This window comes from Ictidomys tridecemlineatus, chromosome 8 (genome assembly GCF_052094955.1).
Source record: "Ictidomys tridecemlineatus isolate mIctTri1 chromosome 8, mIctTri1.hap1, whole genome shotgun sequence".
NCBI lineage: Eukaryota > Metazoa > Chordata > Mammalia > Rodentia > Sciuridae > Ictidomys > Ictidomys tridecemlineatus.
Genome location: NC_135484.1, coordinates 131,713,757 through 131,737,388, shown reverse-complemented (window position 1 = coordinate 131,737,388; position 23,632 = coordinate 131,713,757). Strand labels below are relative to the sequence as shown.

The 23,632-nt window shown below is 47.2% G+C and overlaps 1 pseudogene; it reads left to right on the top strand.

Moving 5' to 3' along the window:
• Nucleotides 1–2,169: 2,169 nt before the first annotated feature.
• LOC101961571 (SH3 and PX domain-containing protein 2A-like) overlaps nucleotides 2,170–23,632 on the top strand; it is a 62,418-nt pseudogene continuing 40,955 nt past the window's right edge.

Below are 23,632 nucleotides of genomic sequence, written 5' to 3'. Positions count from 1 at the left end.
ATATAGTTTTGTGTGTGCATGTGTGGTACAGGGAATCGAACCCAGGGTCTCACATGCTTGACAAGCTCGCTACCACTGAACCACATCTTGAGCCTCAGACAAGGTCTTGCTCAGTTTCCCAGTCTGCCCTCGAACTTGAGGTTCTCATTTTTTAAAAAACTATTATTTTTTTTGGTAATGGGGATTGAACTCAGGGTGCTTTAACACTTAGCATTTGAACTCAGGGTATTTTACCTCTTGAGCAATTCCAGCCCTTTTAATTTTATATTCTGATTGGATCTCTCACGAGGGCCTTGGGTCTTGTTAAGTTTCTGAGGCTAGACTTGAACTTGTAGTCCTACCGCCTCAGTGTCTCAAGTTGCTAGAATTACAAACTTGTGCCACCAGGTTGGGCATTGGCCCTGTGACATTTCTATTCTCTTTAAGGGGGTCCTAAGTGAGGTTTAGGTTTGGGATGTGGATCAGTGGTAAGGCAATTGCCTGGCATGCATTCAGCCCTTGGTTCACTCCCCAGGATCTCAAAAGTGAGGATGAGTCACCTGTCCATAGGGGGACTGGTGAGCCTTCAGACTCCTTGATAACCAGTGGGATTAGAGTTGGGAGGACCAGAGGTGGAAACTGGATACTGGGGATTAGATCCCCACCACCGAAGTGCTATGGCTTACCAGGATTTGGACCTCGGCTGGTTGAGAAGGGTTTTTTCAGGCTTGGCCTGAAAGAGTGCCTCTGTTCCCTGCAGATTCAACAGGATGAGCTTCCAGACCGTACTCACACTCCAGGATCTGGTGATACAGAATGTACTATGCAAAAAGGACTTGCCCATTCCCAATCTGGAGTACCTGCCCAGGGTGCTCATCCTACAGTTGTACAAGGAGGCTATAATGGGGGGTCACAAGGAGATGCTAAAGAAGATGGTGCTGTCCTGTCCCTTGGCTTGTCTGTATGTGGACTACCTGGTGAAGACAGGAGATCTGATGGCCTTAAGAACTCTACTGTATGGGCTAAGCTCGCTGATTTTCAATAACGTTCACCCCAGGTGAGGGGGGCCCAGGAAGAGACATCTGGGGGAGGCAGGGCAGGGTGAAGGGTGGACCAGGTGGTGCCAGGGAGGAGGCTGCCCTTCCCCCTCCACGGGGAGGGTCCCTGGCTGGATTCAAGGAGAAAGGATATGGAGAAAAATAGGAGAGCAGAGGAGCAACCGCCCAGAACAAGGGGTTCATTGGGGTCTAATGCACAGATTGGAAGTTGGCAGGTCTTTGTCTATTTTTCCAGCATCCTTCCCGTTTTTTCCATAGGAAATAGAAACTGAAAGCAATCGATTTTCGATTGAATCAGGACTGCCCCAATGAGTGGTCCAGAGCCCCACTGGGCGCCTGCTCACAAGAGGCCACGTCTCCAAAGGAAAGAGAGAAATGCAGCCAAAGAGCAACGAAGCCACACTTGAAGATCTTCATAGAATTCTGTCTGGACAAAGTCTTCCGAAGATTCCTTGGCATCCTCACTGAGTGGGTGGGGGAAGCAAGGAGGGTGGTCTGTATATACTGCAAGAAGCTCCAGGTTGATTGTTTCTACTCAGACTATCAAATCTGGAGGACTGTGTCCTTTTACTACCTGCGGGAACTGGAGGTGAATGCTGACCACTAGAGTTGGAAAATAATGGAACAATTTTGTTTTATCCTGATCAAGATGAGGAACCTTCGCGTCCTCCATCTCTCCAAAATGAGCCCTCAGGTCTTCAGCAGGCGCTCCATAAACAGGTGGTATTCCCATAGACACAACCTTCAACTGCGGAAGGTGAACAAACTCCGTGAGCTCTACGTGAACAATGTCTTCTTCCTCTACTGAGCGCTGCACAAAATCATCCTATAAGCATGAGGGGTGTGCATTGCTGCAATAGCCATTTTTGCTTACTGAGCAGTTAAAGGGCTTGTGCTCCGGCCACTGGCCATGTCAGGGAAGGAGATGCTGGAGAATGACTGAGTGACCTCAGGTTCTGGTCCCCTGCTCAGTCCTGAAGGACAGTCTCATCACCACCCACACAGAAGCAGAGGGCTAAACTGGGGTGCATGGTCTGGGAAATGCCACCATGCTGGGAAGCCAGCTGGGGGGGACAAGAGCTAGTGAGGGTGGATGAGGTTCCTTCCCTGGGAGGCCTGTCCAGTGAAGGAGATGGGAGATGGTGTAGAGGAGAGGACGCTGGAAGAGGGAAGCCCCCACACCTGCGACTTGCAACAGGGAAGCTCTGTGCTCTCCAGTGGGGAGCAGAGGAGCTGCCCCCAATTCCCCCCTGGGGAAGGCTGCTCTGAGCCTCAGGTGGTGATTCTGGAGTTGAGGGTGAGGAGCAGGGATGGAGGGTACAGGGTGTGAGCCCCACAGGTGGACAACTCAGGTGGTTTTCCTTCATCTTGCCTGGGTTTGTCCTTTGTACATGACTCCCCCTGGCCTCCTGTGGCCAGAGCTGTGGCCTTCTTCTTGGCAGTTAGGGGAGGAGCCTTAGAGATGATGGACCTATCTGGTCACTCACCTGGTGGTGAAAGGCTCACCCTGAAAAAGGTTGATGTGTATGAGCAGATTTTGCAACCTGCAGTGTCCTGGGGGTCCACCATCATCAGAAGGTCAGGTCGACCTTGGGTTTGGGTTTAGACAGTTCTCACCTACCATTTCCCACTATATCCACTTGGTGCCTTCATTCTCCAGAAGTAACTCTTTGTTTTCTCTCCAGGAGTCAGACCCCCTTGAAAACACTTTCGCCGAGAGGTTGACCACTCAAGGAGAAGGATTTAAGGCATCTGTCCATGTGTCTGAGCACTGATCAACTGAAGTCTCTGGATCTCAGCTCTTTTTCCATGAAAGATATGAGTCCTGCGCCTCTCTGGGTCCTGCTGGAGAAGGTGGCACACACCCTTGAGACCCTGGTCTTAGAGTTTTGTGAGATAACAGAGTCCCAGCTAAATGCCATCTTACCAGCCCTGGGTCACTGTTCCCAGCTCAAAACCTTCAGTTTCTGTGGGAACCAAATCCCCCTGATTGCTCTTAAGAACCTGCTGAGCCACACTGCTAGCCTGCCACTGGAACAAGCAAAGAACCCTGCCCCTGTGGAGAGCTTTGACGAAATCCTCAGGGATTTTTGGGTTGAGATCAACCCCATGAAATTGACCAGGTTCGGAAGGAGTTGATGCAGCTGGTGAAGGACATCAGTCCTGTCCATGACATCCAGATTTATTCTTACAATTGTGTTCTTCACCTCAAACATACAGATTTTATTGCCTGAAACCCAGTGGCATTGGGTAGGCAGGGGATTATTGACATGCACAACACATTAGCTTTCTTGGGCTGGGGGTGAGGCTCAGGTAGAGTGCGCCCTGCAGGCATGAGGCCATGAGTTTGATCTCCAGAACCTCAAGAAATGCTTCTTATAAATTTCTGATGGGGTTCATGTGTGCATATGGCCTCAAGTTTGAGTCCAGTCTTGACAACTCAGGATGATCATCTCAAAATAAGGGCTGGGGATGTAGCTCTGGTCAAATGCCCTGGCTTCAATCCCCAGTACCCCTGAAAAATGGGTTAGGGTTGGCCTTCAGGAAGATAGGTATAAGGGCCTTCATTTTACTATGTTACTTGGGTTTTGGCTCTATTATTCCATAATAAAAATGTACTAAATTTTTACTGCTATGATGATTTTTTTTTTTTTTGTGTGTGTGTGTATGTGGGTATTGAAACAAAGAGTGCTCAACAATTAGGCCACATCCCCAACCCTTTTTAAGACAGGTTCCAAGTTCCATAGGACATAGTTAAGTTGCTGAGGCTGGCCTTGAACTTGATCCTCCTGCCTCAGTCTCCGAAGCCACTGGGACCACAGGTGTGTGGTACCACACCAGGCTGCTAATTTGAAATCCTTGGGAAGCATGGGACATAACTGCCATACCTGTCTTGCTGGATTTGAAGCCCTGCTTTTTTTATGTGCCTCTGCTCAGGGCAAAGAAGCAAGTCTGAGCTACCAAGACAGACCAGCAGTCCAGTAAGCCTGGTGCTACTTGCAGATTTGTTCAGGGAAGTGAAGGGAGAGGTTAACTCGGAAAGATCAGACAACTCTAGTCAAGGTCAGAGGACAGAAACCACAGGTACTTTAGAATTTTAGCCTGCACTGTGTGACCAGGCTATTTAAAAGGACTTCCAGTTGCCTAATTCAGATACCACTGGAGGTTAAAATCTACTTTATGGCATAACTGAGGAACAGGACTCAAGACTAGGATTGTTCTCTGTTCGGTGGGAGCTCAAAATAGATTTTTTTATTTGGTCATTTGCTGACAATCTGCCCAGTGTGATGAATAAAGCAGGACACTCCTCCACCCCCTTCCTGTGGATTTAACCAAACCATTTCTCGATTGTTCTTTTTGTGATCAAATAACTCTCTCCTTGCTCCAAGCATCTGCAGCTTCCAGAACAAGTGGACAAGTGTTCTGAAGGGGCTCGGATCTGTAGAATTGTGGCCAGGCTGCCATTTGGGAGGAGTGTGGAGAAAGATCAAAGTGCTGTCACCTTCTGCAGCTGCAGCATGTTGCCAAGGTCACTCTCCTTCAAGCAGACTGGCTCTCTCTCCCTCTTGGGGTGAAAATCTGCTACTTGCCAGGCAGGAGCAGCTGCTGAAGCAGGGGTTCAGCCGCTGTGGTGACTGTGGCTCTGGCTGTGGAAGGGGCAGGCAGGGGGCTCTCTGCTGTCCCCATATGCCCCCTACTTCCCAATACTAGACTAGCTCCTTCTCCAGGTCTCAGTTGGCATCACCTCAGAGGCCCACCTTAAACACCCCATCATGCACACCATGGTTGTTCCATAGAGGGAATGGATCACAGTTGGCCACATTGCACATTCTAGCTTCTTATATGTGGCCAGCCCCAGAGACAGGGACTCTCCTGCCATCTTCATCCATGTGGACCCTACCTGAACCCCTGCCTAGCCACATAGGTGCTTAATACATAGTGTTATGACTGAGCTACATTTTGACACAGGGTCTCAAGTTGCTAAGGCTGGCCTGCAACCTGTGATCCTCCTGTCTCATCCTCTTGAGTTGCTGGGATTACAGCTATGTACCACAGTGCTCTCTGGTCTTCTCTGTATGTGGCCTGTTGCCCACAAGGGCCTTCCCCCGATGAGTGTACTTCTCAGCATGGTAGTCTCAGGAGGGCTGAGCTTCCTACATGACAGTGGCTCCCAAGGGGCAGAAAGCACAGCCTTCCAGGTGTGTTAGGCTCCTCTCCAGGGCCCAGTTCAGCAGCACTCCAGCATATTTATATTCTATTCCTCAGAGCAGGGCTGGGGATGTAGCTCATTGGCAAATGCCCCAGTCTCACTCCCTTATACCAGGCTCAATTCCTTATAAATAAATAATAATAATAAGGAGTGCTGGGTGTGGTTGCACATGCCTGTAATCCCAGTGACTGTTGAGGCCAAGACAGGAGGATCTCAAGTTCGAGGCCAGCCCCAGCTATTAGCAAGGCCTTAAGCAATAGGGAGACCCTATCTCATTAAAAAATTAAAAGGCCAAGCCATGTGGCTTAGTGGTAGAGAACCCCTGGGTTCAATCCCCATTACAAAAAAAGAAAAAAGAAAAGCCAGTGTCCTGTGGATGCCAGAGAACCACTGTGAAGCTTCCTTCCCATTCCATCCAGAGCCCTTGTACTGGCTGTTTCTCACTGGGCACATGAATTCCCTTGTGAGCCCCAGTGTCCATGAGGGAAAAGCAGCTAGTAGGACCACTCTGGTGTGGATATTTGAAAATTATGGAAAGTACTTGGCCTGTGCTAGGAGCTCACCGGGTCACCAGGTCATCATCAGCCTGACTCTCTTCATTCTCCATCCTCTCAAGGTTGGAAAGACCCCAGGGCACATCTGTAGTCACTTTCCTTGAAGGAGCCCAGGGTTCAAAGCCATCGTGACCTACAAGAAGAGCAAGCTGCAAAGGGAATTGGGGCCTCCTCTACCCCACCTTGAAATCCACTTATCTATCTCAAGAAAGAACACTGGAGGTTGCTGCCTCTGGTCAGATGTCCCTTACAAGATAGTGTCTGTCCCCGGGGCTCATTCAGATTCTAAAGAGGTAGCCCAGTGCTCAGACCTGCTGGGTTCCATCCCCAGTGCATGTGTACACACACACACACACAAACACATACACACACACACACACAAATGTGTTCGCGCGTGCATGCAGTTCCGGAACTATTCGTTACCCAAATAATAATTTATAAGCCCTCAAAATTGCCTACACTCTACATTATCTTCCTGCTGTATAGACAAAAAAAAAATGACATATAAGTTTGGCTAGGCATGATGGCACATGCCTGTAATTCCAGTTGCCCTGGAGGTAGAGACAGGAGGATTTGGAGTTCAAAGCCAGCCTCAGCAACAGCAAGGTGTTAAGTGTCGTCTGTGGCCCTCAACAGCTAAGCACCTCAGTGAGACCCTGTCTCCAAATAAAATACAAAAGAGGGCTGGGGATGTGGCTTAGTGGTGAAGTGGCCCTGAGTTCAATTCCTGATACCCCCCCCCAAAAAAAATAAATAAAATAAAAGATAAGGTTGTGTATAAGTTTAAGCATGTGGGAACACCTGAAATCCTAGAGACTTGGGAAACTGAGGTAGGAGGATTTGAAGTACGAGGTCAGCCTCAGCATTTTAGTGATACCCTGTCTCAAAATAAAAAAATAAAAAAAGAGTGAGGTTGATTTAGGAGTGAAGCAACCTGGGTTCAATTCCCAGTGCAAAAAAAAAAAAAAAATCAAGAAACCCAGAGACAGCTAGGTTCCAGGCAGAAGTACCCAGAGGAGGCCCAGCTGGGGAGCCAGGAAAAATAGATCCCAAAGGCACAGCACAGCCAACACCCCTTCTCCCAGTGGCAGCAGGGCTTCCCTGGGAGGTACAGGGATGTGGCCCATTAAGCTGTAGCTCTCTAGGTAAAGGGAAGGACTTCATTGCCAAGTGGGTCTGGGCTCAGTGCTGCCTCCACTGATCCCATCTTCTCTACTCTAAAAGTTCTAATGTTCCAGCTGAAACTTAGTTACTTAATCCACCCTCCCTGATCCCAGGGCTGAGGTGGAACCCAGGGCCCTGTACATGCTGGGCTGCTCCACCACTGAGCCCCCTCACCAGCCATGTCTATCCAGGACTTGCTCTGGGCAAGGAGGTTCACCACCTGTCTCTTCCCCTGCCCAAACAGAAGTCCTGTGTAACCACTGGGGCCAGGGCTGCCCATGAGATGTGGAAATGGGAGGGCAGAATTGACGGTGAGCTGACTCTGGGCTTTCAGCTGATCCTCTCTGTGTCTGCAACACTGTCCTCCCAGCCCCTGTGGCTGCTCAGGCGAAAAGAGAGTTGCCCATTGATGGAGGGCTGCTGTCGGAGGCCACTGCCTTACATGGAGGGCTGCAGAATCCTGGAGTCTCCGACATTCACTTTCCACAAATCAGGAACTAACAGATTTCTTTTTTTCTTTCTGATTCTGAGGCAGAAACCACACTGGCTCTAGCATACAAGTAAGAAGTTCCTGCACCTGGTGCCATGAGTTCTGAACTCAGAAAGAAAGACACAGAGGTATTCAGGTAGCATTTCCTCAAGAGTCCATTGTCCATTTGCCCCTTTGGAGAAACATGCCTGGAGAGATCAAAGGACCTGATCACTGTCAGAGCCCTCAAGTCTATGCAGCAGTAATGACAGGAAGGGGGCTCAGGGGTGGGGGGTGGGGCTTGCCTAGCAGGATGGAGGCCCTGGGTTCCATCCCCAGCACTGAAAAATAGACAAATAAAAGCTCCTTAGCAATAAAAAGAATGAACTTTTAATATGTGTAATAAGGATGAACCTTGAAATAGTCATACTGAGTGAAAGAAGCCAGACCAAACAGAATAGGAAAGTTCTAGAAAATGCAAGTTATTTTAAAGTGACAGAAAACATACATCTTTGATAACAGCAGCCTTGAAGTCCATGAGGCATTGGCAATAAATTCCCACTGAGTGTATCTGCAATATCTATTGAACTTGTGTGATGTTAGTGAGGTCATTAACTGTTTCAAGTTCATTATTTCTGTGCCCTGTCTGTGCTTTCTCTGAAGGATCAAGACACATTACCCCAAAATATGCTGCACTGGCCTAAGGACTAAGTGGAGGAGAACTAAGGGCAACTGAGGCTCCCAGTTGCAGGTAGAGTTCTCTGCCTTTGCTCTCTCTGCAAGACAGGGCTGTCCTGGAAGGAAGGCCCCAGGCCTGAGGACAGCAGGGCAGAACTGTTGTTCTCATGGAAGATAGGGCCAATGCCACTGGCGAGAGGAGTCTGTGTCCACAGCCCTCCTGGCAAAATCCCTCTCTTCCCTTACTTCTGTCCTGTATTTCCATCCTTCCTACTCACCACTCTGAGCTCACATGATTCTTGGCAGAATTCATTTCCCAGGGCTGGGGATGTAACTCAGTGGTAGAGCACTTGCCTAATAGTGTGAAGTCATGGGTTCCATCCCCAACAATGCAAAAAAAAAAAAAAAAGTGAAGAATTTATTTCCCTGCACCTGGAGAATGTAAGGCAGCAGCCGGCTTCTTCAAGTCCAGAGGGAGACACAGTCTGCCTCCACTATTCCCCATCAAAGTACTCTCCCAGCCACATGCAGTGGTGCACACCTGTAATCAATCCCAGCAGCTCAGAGTTTCAGGCAGGAAGATTGCAAATTCAAGGCCAGCCTTAGCCACTTATCGAGGCCCAAATCAACTTAGTGGGATCCTTTCTCTAAATAAAAAGCTGGGGATCAAATAAATTTAAATAAATTGCTCACCCAATATGTCCTGCTCTCTTTGATAAACCCAAAGTCAACCCTTCACCTGGCTTTTTTTTTCTTTTTCATTTTTTTTTCTTTTTGTGCATGCTGGGGTTGAACCCAGGCACACTCTTCCAAGGAACTACATCCCCTGCCCTTTTTATTTTATCTTGAGATAAATTCTAAATTGCTGAAGCTGGCCTTGAACTTGCAATCCTTCTTCCTCAGCCTCCCAAGTAGCTGGGATTATGGCTTTGACATTTCAAGGTTGAAGAATTCAAGTCTTAGGGTGGAGCAGGGGGGAAGGCCAATCCTCCCCCTGGGGAACATTTGGCAGATTTTGAAGACATTGTTGGTTGTCTCAATTGGGGAAGGATGCTACTGACATCTGGTAGGCATAGGCCAGGGATGCTGGGTGCACAGGACAGCCTCACCACAAAGAATGATGCAGCCCTAGGGAGAAACCAGAAATGGAGTGAGGGAAGCAGGAGAGGAAAAAATGAATACCAGTGGGATTCCGGGCATGTCCAGACTTAGCCCTATCCCTGGGGGACTCTCGAGCACGCATTGTCTCCCAGGACTTGTTCCACCTTAAGTAGATTGAGTGGGCTTTTGTACCCCAGTCGCCTCTGCCCTTAGTCTCTGGCATGGGCTTGGGAGCGTGTGGGGAGAGGGCACAGGCCTCTGGACATGGCTCCCCCCTGTGGCTGAGTCCAGTTATGCTCGTGTCTTCCTGAGTCTGCTGTAACTTCACATTGGTAGCCTGACATTGGCCAAGACACAGAAAGAGTCAATCACTACAAACCAGGGGCATTTTTTTTCTCTTCATGCCCTTGTGGGAAGGGGTGTCAGCCTGGTGGAGGCTGTGTTGGCTTGAGGGCAAGTGCCATAGAAGGCTGCCCCTGTGCCCTCCAAGGCTGAGCAGCGGTGGTGGGGTGAGCAGAGCCTGACCCGGGGAAGTCTCTTCTTGCCAGGCAACATGGCTGCCTTGGGAGGCCAGTGCCCATCTCACTAGTGGGGACTGCAGAAGAGGATGGGGGTGAGCAGTGGAGGCAGTGCCCCTATAAAGACCAGGGATGGAGGGAGCAGCTCCTTCCTGCAGCCTCCTGCTGCCCCTAGCCTGCTCCTTGCCCCATTGTCACTCCTGACCCCTGTGGGGTGTGGTTGAGGACAGGGCCACATTAAGGAGAGGCAGGGACGGTGGAGGCTGGAAGCACCACAGCGGGAAGACTCATGGAGCCTCTTACCAAGTAGATTTTAAATGGAAAGAGCCCAGCTGGCAGCCTCAGGCCTGGGAGCCAGGCAGCTCTGGTTACCTGCCCTCCCTGGAGCTTTAGAAAGGAGGGGCAGTTCCTTGAGAGTCCTTGGTAGGAGTGTGCTCAAGGTCTCATGAGGCTTTCTCCCCAGCTCCCAAGGGGAGCTCCATGGCAGCTCGCACCACCTCAGGCCACACCAGACCACATGCCACCTCACACCCACGGGGATGGCAGAGTCACAGCAACAAGGGCCATTGAACACACAGAGAAATCGGAACCCTTGTCTGTGTCTAGTGGAAAAGGGCCCAGATTTTGTTCCCATAGGCAGCTCCTGGAGTCACCAGGGGACCCAGAGATTCCACCCTCCCACATTCACCTGGGGGGACTGACAGCATGCTCAGGAGACACTCGAGCCCACGGGCGTCCTCAGCAGACCACTCACAGCTGCCCAGGGGCAGAGGTGTCCAATGTCCAGGCCCCACTGAAGGGATAAACAAGGTGTGGGGTCCGAATAGCAGACGCTGAGGAAAGAGCTCATAGGAACTGTCCAGAATAGGAAGTGGACACAGAGGTAGATCGGTGGCTGCCAGGGGTTGGGGAAGTGCCGCAGTCTGGTTGGGCACAAACCAGGAGCCACTGAAGCAGGAACAAACTTTATTTTTGAACTCCACCAAAACACTTCACACATGCTCCTGGGGAATTCCCCCGAATACCATGGGGCTCGTCCAGGAACCAGCCACCGGAAATATCTCCTCTGGAAACCCCTTCTCCTGCACTTCCACAACCAATGGGAACTCTCCAGGAATCCCTGGGAATCCCCAGGAGAACTCCCAAGTAGCAGCAGAGACAGATAGTAATGCCTCGTCTGTCAACCAATACTATTGGAAAAATGCAGGGGCCATTCCGACTCAGCTGTGGCTCTCAGCAGGGAAGGGGCATAGGGGTCACTGCTGATGGACATGGAGATGAAGTGTTCTGGAGCTGGACAGTGGGGATGGCTGTGTGATGCTAAAGGCCCCTGGCTGCACCATTGCAAAGGCTGAGCTTCCAGGCTGGCGAGTGGCTCTCGGGGAGAGCACAGCAAGCTCCAGGTCCTGGGTTCCATCCCCAGTGCCACAGTGAACAGAAGAATGAGCGTTAGGTGTGTGACCCACATCCCAGTTTTTAAGAGAGGGAAGAAGCCCTGTGGTGTGCATCCTCTTGGTCTCCAGAGAGGGCTGGACAGCCCCAAAGCAGCCCAGCAGATAGGGGGTGGGACCTGGTAGAGCAAATCCATGAGGGAAGAGAAGCTCCAGGGAAGCAGGAGACGCCCTGTGCCCCTGAGAGGCGGTCATGGGGATGCGTGGACAGGCTGCCCACAGGGCAGAGGAACACTCGTGCCAGGGAGACCAAGGGCCCCAGTGACCCGCTCTCCTCTCCACTCCAGCTCTTCTGAGCCTCCTTTGGTTTCCCTTATTCTCTGCCTAGAACATCCTCCACCTGCCCCCTCGCTCCAAACCCTCCCACTTAGCCTGACCAGCCCATGCTCTGCTTCACAATGTCCCTCTCACAACATCAAAGAGAAACAAGAACAGGCTTAGTTAGACAAAGCGTATTTTTATAGTGGGGCAAAAGCAGACCTCCATTCTGGCTTATACAGAGGTCACCGGGCATTTTATTTTATTTGTAGTCCTGAGGATTTGAACCCAGGCATGCTCAGGTTTTTGGTTTTTTTGTTTTTTTAAGGCAGAGTCTCACTAAGTTGTCCAGGCTGGCCTTGACCTTGTGATCCTCCTGCCTCAGCCTCCTGAGTAGCTCATACCACTGGGCATTTTAGAGGCTGCATGAAGGAGGGGGAGGTCGAGGGCTCAGGGGAGTCAAAGAAGTAAAGAATCACACAACATTGGCCAAGGAGAGTGTGATTAGCCCAGGGTCTGCAGCTGGCAATGACAAAAGTTAGGGTCCCACCCTCCTGTGAGGCTTGGAGGCAGAGGCCCCACCTTTCCTGAACACATGTCAAAGAGCTGGTCCCCAAGTCCTTGAAAGGGACACACTTGAGTTGCTGGCATGAATTTCACATACATCTCAAAAGGACAGAGGACACTATGCTAAGCCCTTTATGTAGATGCGCTGAGGGGGGGTTGGCTTTGGGGGCAGGTGGTGTCCCAGTGCTCAGTTTTTCCACCACCCCTGGCCTGGCCTCCCACTGCTACAAGCCCTGCTAGAGTCTGGCCATCGCCAGACATTTGGACAGACCCCTTATTGCTGAGTATTCCACAGATCTCACCAGAGACTCTTTCTCTTACCCCTGAGCCATGACCCTGAGATGGCTCCTGCTCTGGGAACCCCTGATGTAATCATACCTGTGACAAGTGGTTGCTCCTGTACTTGTCTTCTCTGGCAGGAAACCATCACAGTGGAGGCCTCATGGCCTGCTGCCTGACCAGAGCCTGGCCTGGGGTGGCTACTTAACACAAATCTTGAATGAGCGAGCGAACTGGTCTTGCATACAAAGCCTCTAGGACAGGGAGGGCTTAGGCAGGAAAAGTGGAGGGAATGAGAGGAAAGAACGACCAAAGAACCTGGTGCCCGTATGTAATGGCACTCTCCCTCCACAGAAAACCTTAACTAAGCTTCTCCAGAAATCTTCACCATAATTGATTTTAGAACTATGAGCAAAAGAATCTCTACAAAAGAGTTCAATGGATGTAAACTTCCTATTTTCCTGCTGCTCTATTACTTGACCACTGGCCTGGAAGAGATCAGCACCCAGGTGCTTGAGGCCCCTTTACTTATTTTCCACAAACATGGATCCAGTATAGTAGTATAGTATAGAAGTGTGTTCGCAAATGCAAAATGTGATAATAGAAAGATAAATCCTTTAACAAGGCCTCTGGCCTTGAGCTGGGCTTCACAGAGATGTCTACATTTCTAATATCAGAGAAGTTACCACCTGGGCTCCATGGTAACAACTGGCAGGGGAGGAGAGAAAAGGGAGAAGAAGCTCTCCCCTTCTCAGGTGTTGTCCTTGAAGGGTTAACTTGCCCAGCACAGTGAAAGAAGAAGCTGCTTTTATGTGAACTTCTGCAGACTGTGAACTTCTGAGCTCCTCCCCTTACATGCTGGGTATAAAATTCTGAAACTGCCTGAACTCGGGGTTCAGGAAATTAGTTGATTACAGTGAAAGCTGTGCCCTCTGAACCTGACTGCAGCCAAATAAAACTGTTTCCTGCTATCTTTGGTGCCCTGCCTTTCTGCACTAGAGGAGGGGCCAAGATAGTAGCCCTGTGCATCAGGAGATGTTTGAGGGATGGTAGGAGCTGTAGGCTTTTGTTCTTGTATGTGTGTGTGTGTGTGTGTGTGTGTGTGTGTGTGTGTGTGTGTGTGTTGTGGGGAGAGTGCTGGGGATTGAACTCACGCATTCTGGTGAGTGCTCTACCACTGATTGACCCCCCTAGGCCCAGCTGTTTCCCCTTATGACTTCTGTACAGGGTTACGGCTGCTATAGGCGGGTCTTTCCTTGGTGGAAATCAGAGAGGGGGCCACAAATAAAAAGACCAGTTAATTCCACACTGCACAGTGGACCGAGGCCTCTGCCCTCTCTCTCCTTTCTTCCCACTATCACACTCCTTCCCCACCCCCCCATAAGCAAATCAGTCACTTTAGAAAACATGGGATTAGCAGAGCATCTGGTCTTTGAGGGAGTCCATCAGAGGACAGGTTGACCTCAGCCGGGCTCAGAATCTGCAAAAATCGATTTCTGGGGTATAAAATAACCTAAGCTGTGTCCAGTCTCCTCCCTGGAGGGGCAGGTGGTGGACAAGGACAGATGAAGAACACCCCTCCCACTTCCCTAGGTTTTAAGCTGTTTTTATATGGAAATCCTGTCCAAGTAATTAACAGAAGTAATTAGGGGTCAGATGGTCACAAATGAAAATCACTCAGTATCCAGCACTGGTGCCAGGCCCGGAAGTGCCAAGGGAAAAGAGAGAAAAGGGAGAAGAAGCTCTCCCTTTCTCAGGTGTTGTCCTTAAAGGGTTAACTTGCCCAGCACAGTGACAGAAAAAGCTGCTTTTATGCGAACTTCTGCAGACTGTGAACTTCTGAGCTCCTTCCCTTACATGATGGGGTTGGTGACATGGCAGTCTGACTAGGACTCTGGGGGAAGGCCAGGTGTCCTAGCAGCCTGAGCTATGACAGAGACAGACAACTACCAAAGAAGGAAACATAAGCGGCTCCCAGAGCCCCAGGCTCAGGGATGTGCATTTGCAAGGCAGAGAGGGAAGAATTCCTTTAATGTAAGGAGTGTGAATCTCCCTGTTCCTGGGCCTCACACAGGATGTGCAGCTTTTAAATCCTTGAAAAGGGCAGGAATTTATCACCCATCCATTCATCCCTGCTAGGAGCCACTGCAAAGTATTACATTCATATGGAAATTGGGCTCCTACTGTTCACTTAGGCCCATTTGGGGACTCAAGTTACAAGACTCCTGGAGAGTTCCCATTGGTTGGGGAAGGATGGTAGGAGGGTGTTCCGGGGGAAGTGGAGCCCCCCGGGTCCGGTAGGGACACACGTGTGTGGGTGTGTGGACCGGCTTGTTAGGGGGACGCACACGGCCTCTCACAAAATAAAACTTTGTTTCAGTTCCATCTGGCTTGTGTTTTTGTGCTCAGCCGGATTGCAGCATCGCAAGCCGGCGTGCACTGACAGCGACCCGCGAAAGCGCCCAGCAGGAAGGCAGCAGGTGAAAACAGCAGCGGGCAGAAGCGGAGCCAAGGCTCACGCGGGCCCCGCCGTCCAGCCTGCAGCATTTTGGTGGCCCTTGTACGGGGAACGCCCAAAATTTATAGGTGAGTGATATCGCTCGCCCCTAAGGAAAGGCGACAGAATGGGTATTTTTGTTTTGATTTATTCTGCTTTTATTTCAGGCTCTCTAGCCTTACAATTTTTTCAGGCGAATTGGGAAAAATGGTTGGCTCAAGGTTTTAAGTTATTCGGCCCTGAGAAAGAAAAAATTGATATAATCATTTTTCTCCTCTCCGTTTCTGTTTCATTCTGTTTTGGCTTTCTTCTATCCTACCTTATTGGGTTACGTTACCTTTATAGTAGATTAGAATCTAGTAAAAAACAAACCGAAAGACTGTTAAGTAAATTGTTAGAGGTCCAGGCTATGGCAGAAAACTTATTAGGTCAAGCAAAACAAAAGGTCCCTCAAGCTAGTCAGACAGAAGAAAAATTGAAGAAGGCAAGCTTAGGGAAAAAACGACCCTCAGATAGGGAGGCTAGTACTAACTCCGTTCCATCACCAGAGGGCGTAATTCAACCAACAGCTTCACCTGTAGCTGAGCAGCCCTCAGTTTCCATAGGTGATGAACAGAATCCTGAGGCAGGACCCCAAAAGTTAGCATGCCCTGTAGTTGAGCGGGGAGAAGAAAGGGAACGAGTTTACCGTGCCTTAGATTTCAAAATAGTAAAGCAATTAAAGGAAGCTGTACAAACCTACGGGCCTGCGGCTCCCTTTACTGTCAGAATGGTCGAATCTATTACCAGCTGGGACTTAACACCAGAAGATTGGGCTAGCGTGTGTCACTCTGTGCTAAATGGAGGACAATATTTATTATGGAAAATTGCCAATGAGGAATTTTGCAGGGAGACAGCTAGGCGAAATGCAGCAGCAGGTTATCCTGAAAGAGATTCTCAAATGCTATTGGGGAAAGGACCTTATGAGGGTCAGAGGCAACAGATTAGATATGATCCTGGCGTATACGCTCAGATCACTATGAATGCAATTAAGGCATGGAAAACTTTGAAGGGACAAGGGGATTTACAAGGTCAACTATCTAAGATAACACAAGGAGTTAATGAGCCCTACGCTGACTTTGTAGCTAGACTTATTGAAACAGCCTCTAAGACATTTGAAAATACAGAACAGGCAATGCCATTTATAAAACAACTGGCTTATGACCAAGCAAATCGTTGCTGCAAAGAGGTCATTAGACCGTGGAAACATGGAGATTTAAACACATATATTAAATTATGTAGCGACATTGATGAACAAGGACAAGTCATGGCAGCTGAAGTAAAACAGGCTTTAGATACCAAACCAAAAACATGCTATAATTGCAATCAGAAAGGACATTTTAAAAGAAATTGCCCCATAGGAGGAGGGTTTAACAAAGCTAGGTATCAAAGGAGTAGAATCCCGGGTATTTGCCCACGATGCCATAGAGGGAGACATTGGGCTAATGAATGCCGTTCTCAAACCACCATAGAGGGTATTCCGTTATCAAAAAATGGACAAAGACCAAGTGTCTACCCACAATATCGTGGAGAAAGGTATCAGGCCCCGTTGTCAAAAAACGAATTGGAGGGCCCAATGCCCCGGGGCCCAAAGCCACAAATATACGGGGCAATGGAGGAACCCAGCAGCACCATCAAGGTAGTGCCCAGGACGCACTATCCATCAGATCCCTCATCAGACAAACTAGAGGGAGCGCAGGGTTGGACATCTGTGCCTCTGCCAGAGCAGTATTAACTCCAGAGATGGGAGTTCAAATCATTCCCACAGGAATAAAAGGACCTCTTCCCCAAGGAACAGTAGGCTTATTATTAGGACGCAGTTCTTCTACACTAAAAGGACTTATGATAAGTCCTGGGGTAATTGATCCCGATTATGAGGGTGAAATAAAAATTATAGCCAGTTCTCCAAGAGGTATATCCGTAATTTCATCAGGAGATAGAATAGCACAGTTATTAATAATACCCAGCCTACATGATGAATTTTCCAGTTGTAATGTAGAAAGAGGTTCCAAGGGATTAGGCTCCACAGGTGTAGATTGGGCTATGCTTTCTTTAAATTTAGATTCTCGCCCAATGCTAAAATTAAATATTCAAGGACATGATTTTAATGGGCTGCTGGACACAGGTGCTGACCTCAGCATCATATCTCGTCAGGAATGGCCAAAGCACTGGCCATTGCAACAAGCCACTCAAACGCTTCGAGGCCTAGGAGTGGCAACTAACCCCCATAGAAGTGCTATGGTATTAGATTGGAGGGATCCTGAAGGATGTGAAGGAACTATACAGCCTTATGTATTGGACCATCTTCCCATAAATTTATGGGGACGGGATGTCCTAGATCAATTAGGATTGACATTAACAAATAACGTCAATTCTAACGCGCCCACTAGTAGGGCTAAACAAGGCTTTAGAAAAGAAAAAGGATTAAGGAAACAAGATCAAGATATGATAGCACCAATTCAAATAGATCAAGAAATAAATAAACATGGATTGGGTTTTCAAAAAGGGCCACTGAGACAATCAAAATTACATGGAAATCAGAAAGACCAGTGTGGGTTCCTCAGTGGCCCCTGACTAAAGAAAAGATACAAGTAGCCCACGATCTGGTCAAACAACAATTAGCGGAAGGACATTTACAACCTTCCGTATCTCCCCATAATACTCCCATTTTTGTCATTAAAAAGAAATCTGGTAAATGGAGATTATTACAAGATTTAAGAGCCATTAATAATGAGATGGTTATTATGGGACCTGCTCAATCAGGGATTCCCCAATTGTCTGCTTTACCAAAAACCTGGCATGTGTTAACTATAGATATTAAGGATTGTTTCTTTTCAATTCCAATTCATCCCGAGGATAGTCCACATTTTGCATTTACTATCCCTGCACTAAATCATGAAGGTCCTGATCAGAGATATGAGTGGAAAGTTTTACCCCAGGGGATGGCGAACAGCCCGACTATGTGTCAAATTTATGTTAATAAAGCAATCCAGCCACTTAGAAATCAAAATCCTGAACTACAAATATTTCACTATATGGATGATGTGTTATTAGCACATAAAGATAAGAACACATTGCTAGAATGTTATGCCACACTTACAAACTTACTAAAAAATTATAATCTAGACATAGCAATAGATAAAGTACAATTAAATTTTCCAATTAATTATTTAGGAGTTTTATTATCCTCAACCATGGTCCGTCCACCAAAAATTCAAATACGAGTAGATCAACTCAAATCACTTAATGACTTTCAAAAATTATTGGGAGACATAAACTGGATAAGGCCTTACCTAGGCATACCAACAGGAGAATTAGGACCCTTATTTGATATCCTAAAAGGTCCATCAGATCCAAATTCACCCCGCATGTTAACGCCTGAAGCAAGAAAGGCATTAAAAATCATTGAAACATATATGGAAAATATGCATTTGGATAGAATTGATATAAGTTTGCCTTTATTATTTATTGTACTACCAACAAAAAATATTCCTACAGGAGTATTTTGGCAAGAAGGTCCATTATTGTGGATACATTTATCGTATTCCCCTAATACTATTCTTACTAGATATCCTGAGGCTGTAGGACAATTAATACTCAAAGGGATAAAAGCAGCGAAGGGAGTGTTTGGGATTTCTCCCAATAAAATTATTACTCCATATACTATGGATCAAATTGATGAGTTAGCTAATGAGTTAAATACTTGGGCAATAATCATGTGTAAATCTAGTGTCTCATTTGATAATCACTTGCCATCTAATCCCTTGTTGTCCTTTTGGTCTAAGCATCCTGTAGTTTTTCCTAAAATGACAAAAAAAAACCCTATCATGAATGCTCCAAATATATTCACTGATGGGTCAAACAATGGTACAGCAGCGGTAGTTACCCCTGATCAAACTTTTACATTTTTAGTACCCAAACAATCAGCTCAAAAGGTAGAGCTCAATGCAGTATTACAAGCTTTTATGATGTTCAAAGATTCTGTATTTAATTTATTCTCTGATAGCCAGTATGTAGTTAATGCTATAGCATCCCTTGAAGATGCTGGTAGGATTTCTCCTTCCTCTACTGTTTTCTCTTTGTTTTCTGCTATACAAACTCTAATCTGGGACAGAAAAGATCCATTCTTTATTGGACATATCAGGGCACATACAGGGTTGCCTGGAGCCCTTAGTTTGGGTAATGAACTAGCAGATAAATCTACACATGACATACATATTTTCTCCACAATAGAAGAAGCTATAAATTTTCATAAAAGGTTCCATGTCAATGCTAATACCTTACAAAAACGTTTTAAAATAACTAAGGAACAAGCCAGACATATAATAAAACAATGTCAAAATTGTGTGACATTTTTACCACAAGTTAATCTTGGAGTCAATCCTAGAGGACTGATACCTAACCATATTTGGCAGATGGACGTTACACACTTGCCAGAATTTGGAAAATTAAAATATTTACATGTTACAGTTGATACTTCTTCTGGATTTTTAATGGGCTCCCTTCATGCCGGAGAAAAAACTAAAGATGTTATAGCTCATTGCTTACAAAATTTTGCCACTGTGGGTGTTCCTAAACAGTTAAAAACTGATAACGCTCCTGGTTATACGTCTAACTCTTTTAAACAATTTTGCTCATCATTTGGCATTACTCATATAACAGGAATCCCATACAATCCACAGGGTCAAGGCATAGTTGAAAGAGCTCATCAAACTATTAAAATGTACTTATTAAAACAAAAGGAAGGAATTGGAAAAGGGTATATATCCCCCAAAGATAAACTTAAAATAACCCTTTTTACTCTAAACTTTCTAAATTTGGATTCATCAGGACTTAGTGCTGCGGAAAGACATATGTATCCGAAAAATGTACATAAGCCTAAGGTACTTTGGAAAGATATTCTAACAGAACAATGGAAAGGTCCGGACCCAGTAATAGTCTGGAGTCGGGGCTCCGTCTGTGTTTTTCCACAGGAGGAACAGCAACCAATTTGGATTCCAGAGAGATTAACTAAAACAATTTCTACAGAAAAAGAAGATGATTTGACTCAAATCCATAACAGCTGATATCCAGAGCTCCAGCTTGGCTATTCTTACATCTACAACAGTGATTTACCACGGTGCCTTTTTCAATATCTATTTTATTATTACATTTTTCCCACATCATAAGGTTCTATTTTATTTATTTATTTATTTTCTCTTTCTTTTTGAGCTCATACAAACCTAGGTTAATGTTTTTCTGATCAGTTTTATTTTTTGACTGTGTTTTATTTTTTTTTAACTGTAAAGTTTTTAAACATTGCAATGGAGATTTCACCTAGGTATAGCTACAAGGCCTTTATTTACTATTGTCCTATATGTTCTATGTTATGTATGCACTGTTTTGTGTTGTATGTCTGTATGTGTGTATGTCCATATTTCATTTATAAGGAGCGCTCATGTATAAATAGATATAAATGGATCCAAAAAAAAAAAAAAAAAAAAAAAAAAAAAAAAAAAAAAAAAAAAAAAAATCACGTGACTTATATGGTTTAATTTAAATTAGGTAAACAGCTGTTATAAATTTTGCTTTTAAAGGTGGTTAACAGATCTGTTTGTTTACTTTCACCTTTCCTTTTCATTATATTTAACAATTCTGTTCAAGATAATGTCTCTTTAGCACCATGGCCAGAATTCCCATCTCCATCCCAATGCCGGTGAAGACTAAGATAAAACCAAACTACAACTTCTATGATAGCTATCACAGTAAACTATATAAACTGATACATCAATCAATATAACTCAATAAGTATCCTCAATCAAGGACTTAATTTACTTTGGGAGAAAATGGACATATTGACAGACTCCTCCACTTTGAACTGCTCAATCAAGGACTTAATTTACTTTGGGAGGAAATGGACATATTGATAGACTCCTCCACTTTGAACTGCTTACACAACTTGCCTGGACTATGTATCACCTGTATGCATTGTGCTCTATTTGTTGATACAGTGAATTATGGTAGTGCTGAAATATCTTAGCTGCTGTGTCACCAGTGTTACTGTTCTTCCTAAGGAGCCGTCAATTGGCTTGGTGTCGTGGCATTTCTGTATCTTCCTCCCTTCTACTAGTGATGGTCTAAAACTTGGGGGCCAACAGAGGTGAGGCAAGAACCTCACCCCCCCACTGGCACCAAAGTTAAATTTGGGGGCCAACAGAGGTGAGGCAAGAACCTCACCCCCCCACTGGTGCTTAGGCCTATCCACAAGCATGGCTATGCTAGACCGGTAGTCAGTGACGGGTTGATCTGATTACAGTGGATTCAACCTAAGACAGGAAACTGACGTGTAAAAGTCAGTTCTCCCATGACGGGTAAGAACCACATGTTAAATTGGACAACCTACCAGGCACGGTCCCTAGCCACATTGCCATTGCTTAATTAAACAGAAGGGGGCAGATGCTAGGAGCCACTGCAAAGTATTACATTCATATGGAAATTGGGCTCCTACTGTTCACTTAGGCCCATTTGGGGACTCAAGTTACAAGACTCCTGGAGAGTTCCCATTGGTTGGGGAAGGATGGTAGGAGGGTGTTCCGGGGGAAGTGGAGCCCCCCGGGTCCGGTAGGGACACACGTGTGTGGGTGTGTGGACCGGCTTGTTAGGGGGACGCACACGGCCTCTCACAAAATAAAACTTTGTTTCAGTTCCATCTGGCTTGTGTTTTTGTGCTCAGCCGGATTGCAGCATCGCAAGCCGGCGTGCACTGACAGCGACCCGCGAAAGCGCCCAGCAGGAAGGCAGCAGGTGAAAACAGCAGCGGGCAGAAGCGGAGCCAAGGCTCACGCGGGCCCCGCCGTCCAGCCTGCAGCACATCCCACCCACCTGCCATCCACAACCCACCCATCTGTTCATAACCTACCCACTTATCCAAACCCAAAAGAGAGAGAGAGAGGCACAGAGAGAGAGAGAGAGAGAGAGAGAGAGAGAGAGAGAGAGAGAGACAGAGAGAGAGAGACAGAGAGAGAGAGACAGAGACAGAGACAGAGAGACAGAAAGAGAGAAAGGAAGGAGGGACTGAGAGGTATCAGAGGGATTCCTTAGGGGAGCTGGCTCAGGTGATCATGGAGGCTGGGATGTCCCATGATGTGCAGAAAGTTGGAGACACTGGGAAGCCTGTGGTTCAGTCCAAGTCCAAAGGCCTGGGGGTCAGGGGAGCTGGCAGCACAAGTCCAGGCGTCAGAATGCTGGAGAACCTGGGGTCTGACGTCCAAGGTCAGGAGAAGGGTGTTGGCTCCAGAAGAATGTGCCAGTGAGTTCACCTTTTCTCTGCCTTTTTGTTCTGTCCAGGCACTCAGCTGGTGGGACAAGGCCTGTCCACACTGGGTAGAAGCCACCATCCACCAACTGAAAGGTCAGGCTCTGCCAGACACCCCCAGAAAGGGTGCTGTTGCAGCCCGCTGAGTACCCTTTAGCCCCAGGCAAGCTGATGCCTTAAACTAACCATCACAGAGGGTGACAGGGGAGGGTTTCTTTGCCTGGGATTGGCAGGGAGGGCCTCTCTGAGAGGGTGATCTTGAGAGGAGATCTGGATGCCAAGACAGAGGAAAGACTTGAGGGAAAGCATCCTAGATAGAGAGGACAGCAGGAGCAAGGGTCCTGTGGCTGGGACCAGCTGGAATTATGCAAGGATTTCAAGGTGGGTGGGGGGCTTCAGGGTACTAATAATGGGGAGAGGGACAGAAGCAGGTCTTTTTAGGACCCTCAGGACAGCATCATGGGCTAAGGGCCATTGGAGTGAGCAGCAGGCCCCACTCAAATGCCCCAGGTGCTCAGGTAGAGTAGAGATACACTGCTCTGCTTGATTATTTTGTGACTCTAGCATCCTAACCCTTGGGTACAATATTCCTCCCACCAGTCCTTCACCTTCTATGGTTTCAATTAGCTGTAGTCAATCATAGTCTGGAAATATTACATGGAAAATTCCTGAGATAAACACTTCATGAGTTTTAATAACATTTATTTATTGTTTGTTTGTTTATTTTGTACTGGGAATTGCCAGTACAAAATTTGGGTTTACCACTGAGCCTAATCCCCAGCTCTTTTTATTTTTTATTTTGAGACAGGATTTTGCTAAGTTAATTAGGGGGCTTCGATAAGTTGCTGAGGCTGGCCTCAAACTTGTGATCCTCCTGCCTCAGCCTCCTGAATCTCTGGATTACAGGCGTGCACCAGCACACCTGGGTAAATAACTTCTATTGTAGTATAATGCTAGACTTACTATATTTTATTAGGAGTATTGCTGACCTCTTACTGTGTCTAATTTATTTATTTATTTACAGTCCTGGAAATTGAATCAAAGGCCTCACCCATGCTAGGAAAACACTCCACTGAGCCACATCCCCAGCTCTTTTTATTTGATTTTGAGACAGGGTCTCACCAAGTTGCCCAGGCTGGCCTTGAAGGGGTGATCCTCCTGCCTCAACCCCCTGAGTAGTTTGGATTACAGATTGGTGGCCACTGTGCTGGGCACTGTGACTAATTTATGGTTTACATAGGTGTGTATGTGCAGAGGAACACATGGAATAAGTGGGGTTGGGCACCCTCTCTGGTTGCAGGCATCCTCTGGGGTCGCTGTGAACAAGGGTTACTGTAAAGCTTCCCCAGATACCCAGCTAGACGGCTGCAGTGGGCTTCTGAAAGGCCAGCACAGTGGGCTCTGGTGTGGACCAGCCGCACTGTGTCCTGCCTCCCCACTCCCAGGGACTCGCCCTCCAGCTAGGTCACTTGCTGTAGCTCTTGACCTGGGAACCGTGTGTCTGTGTGTCCATCTC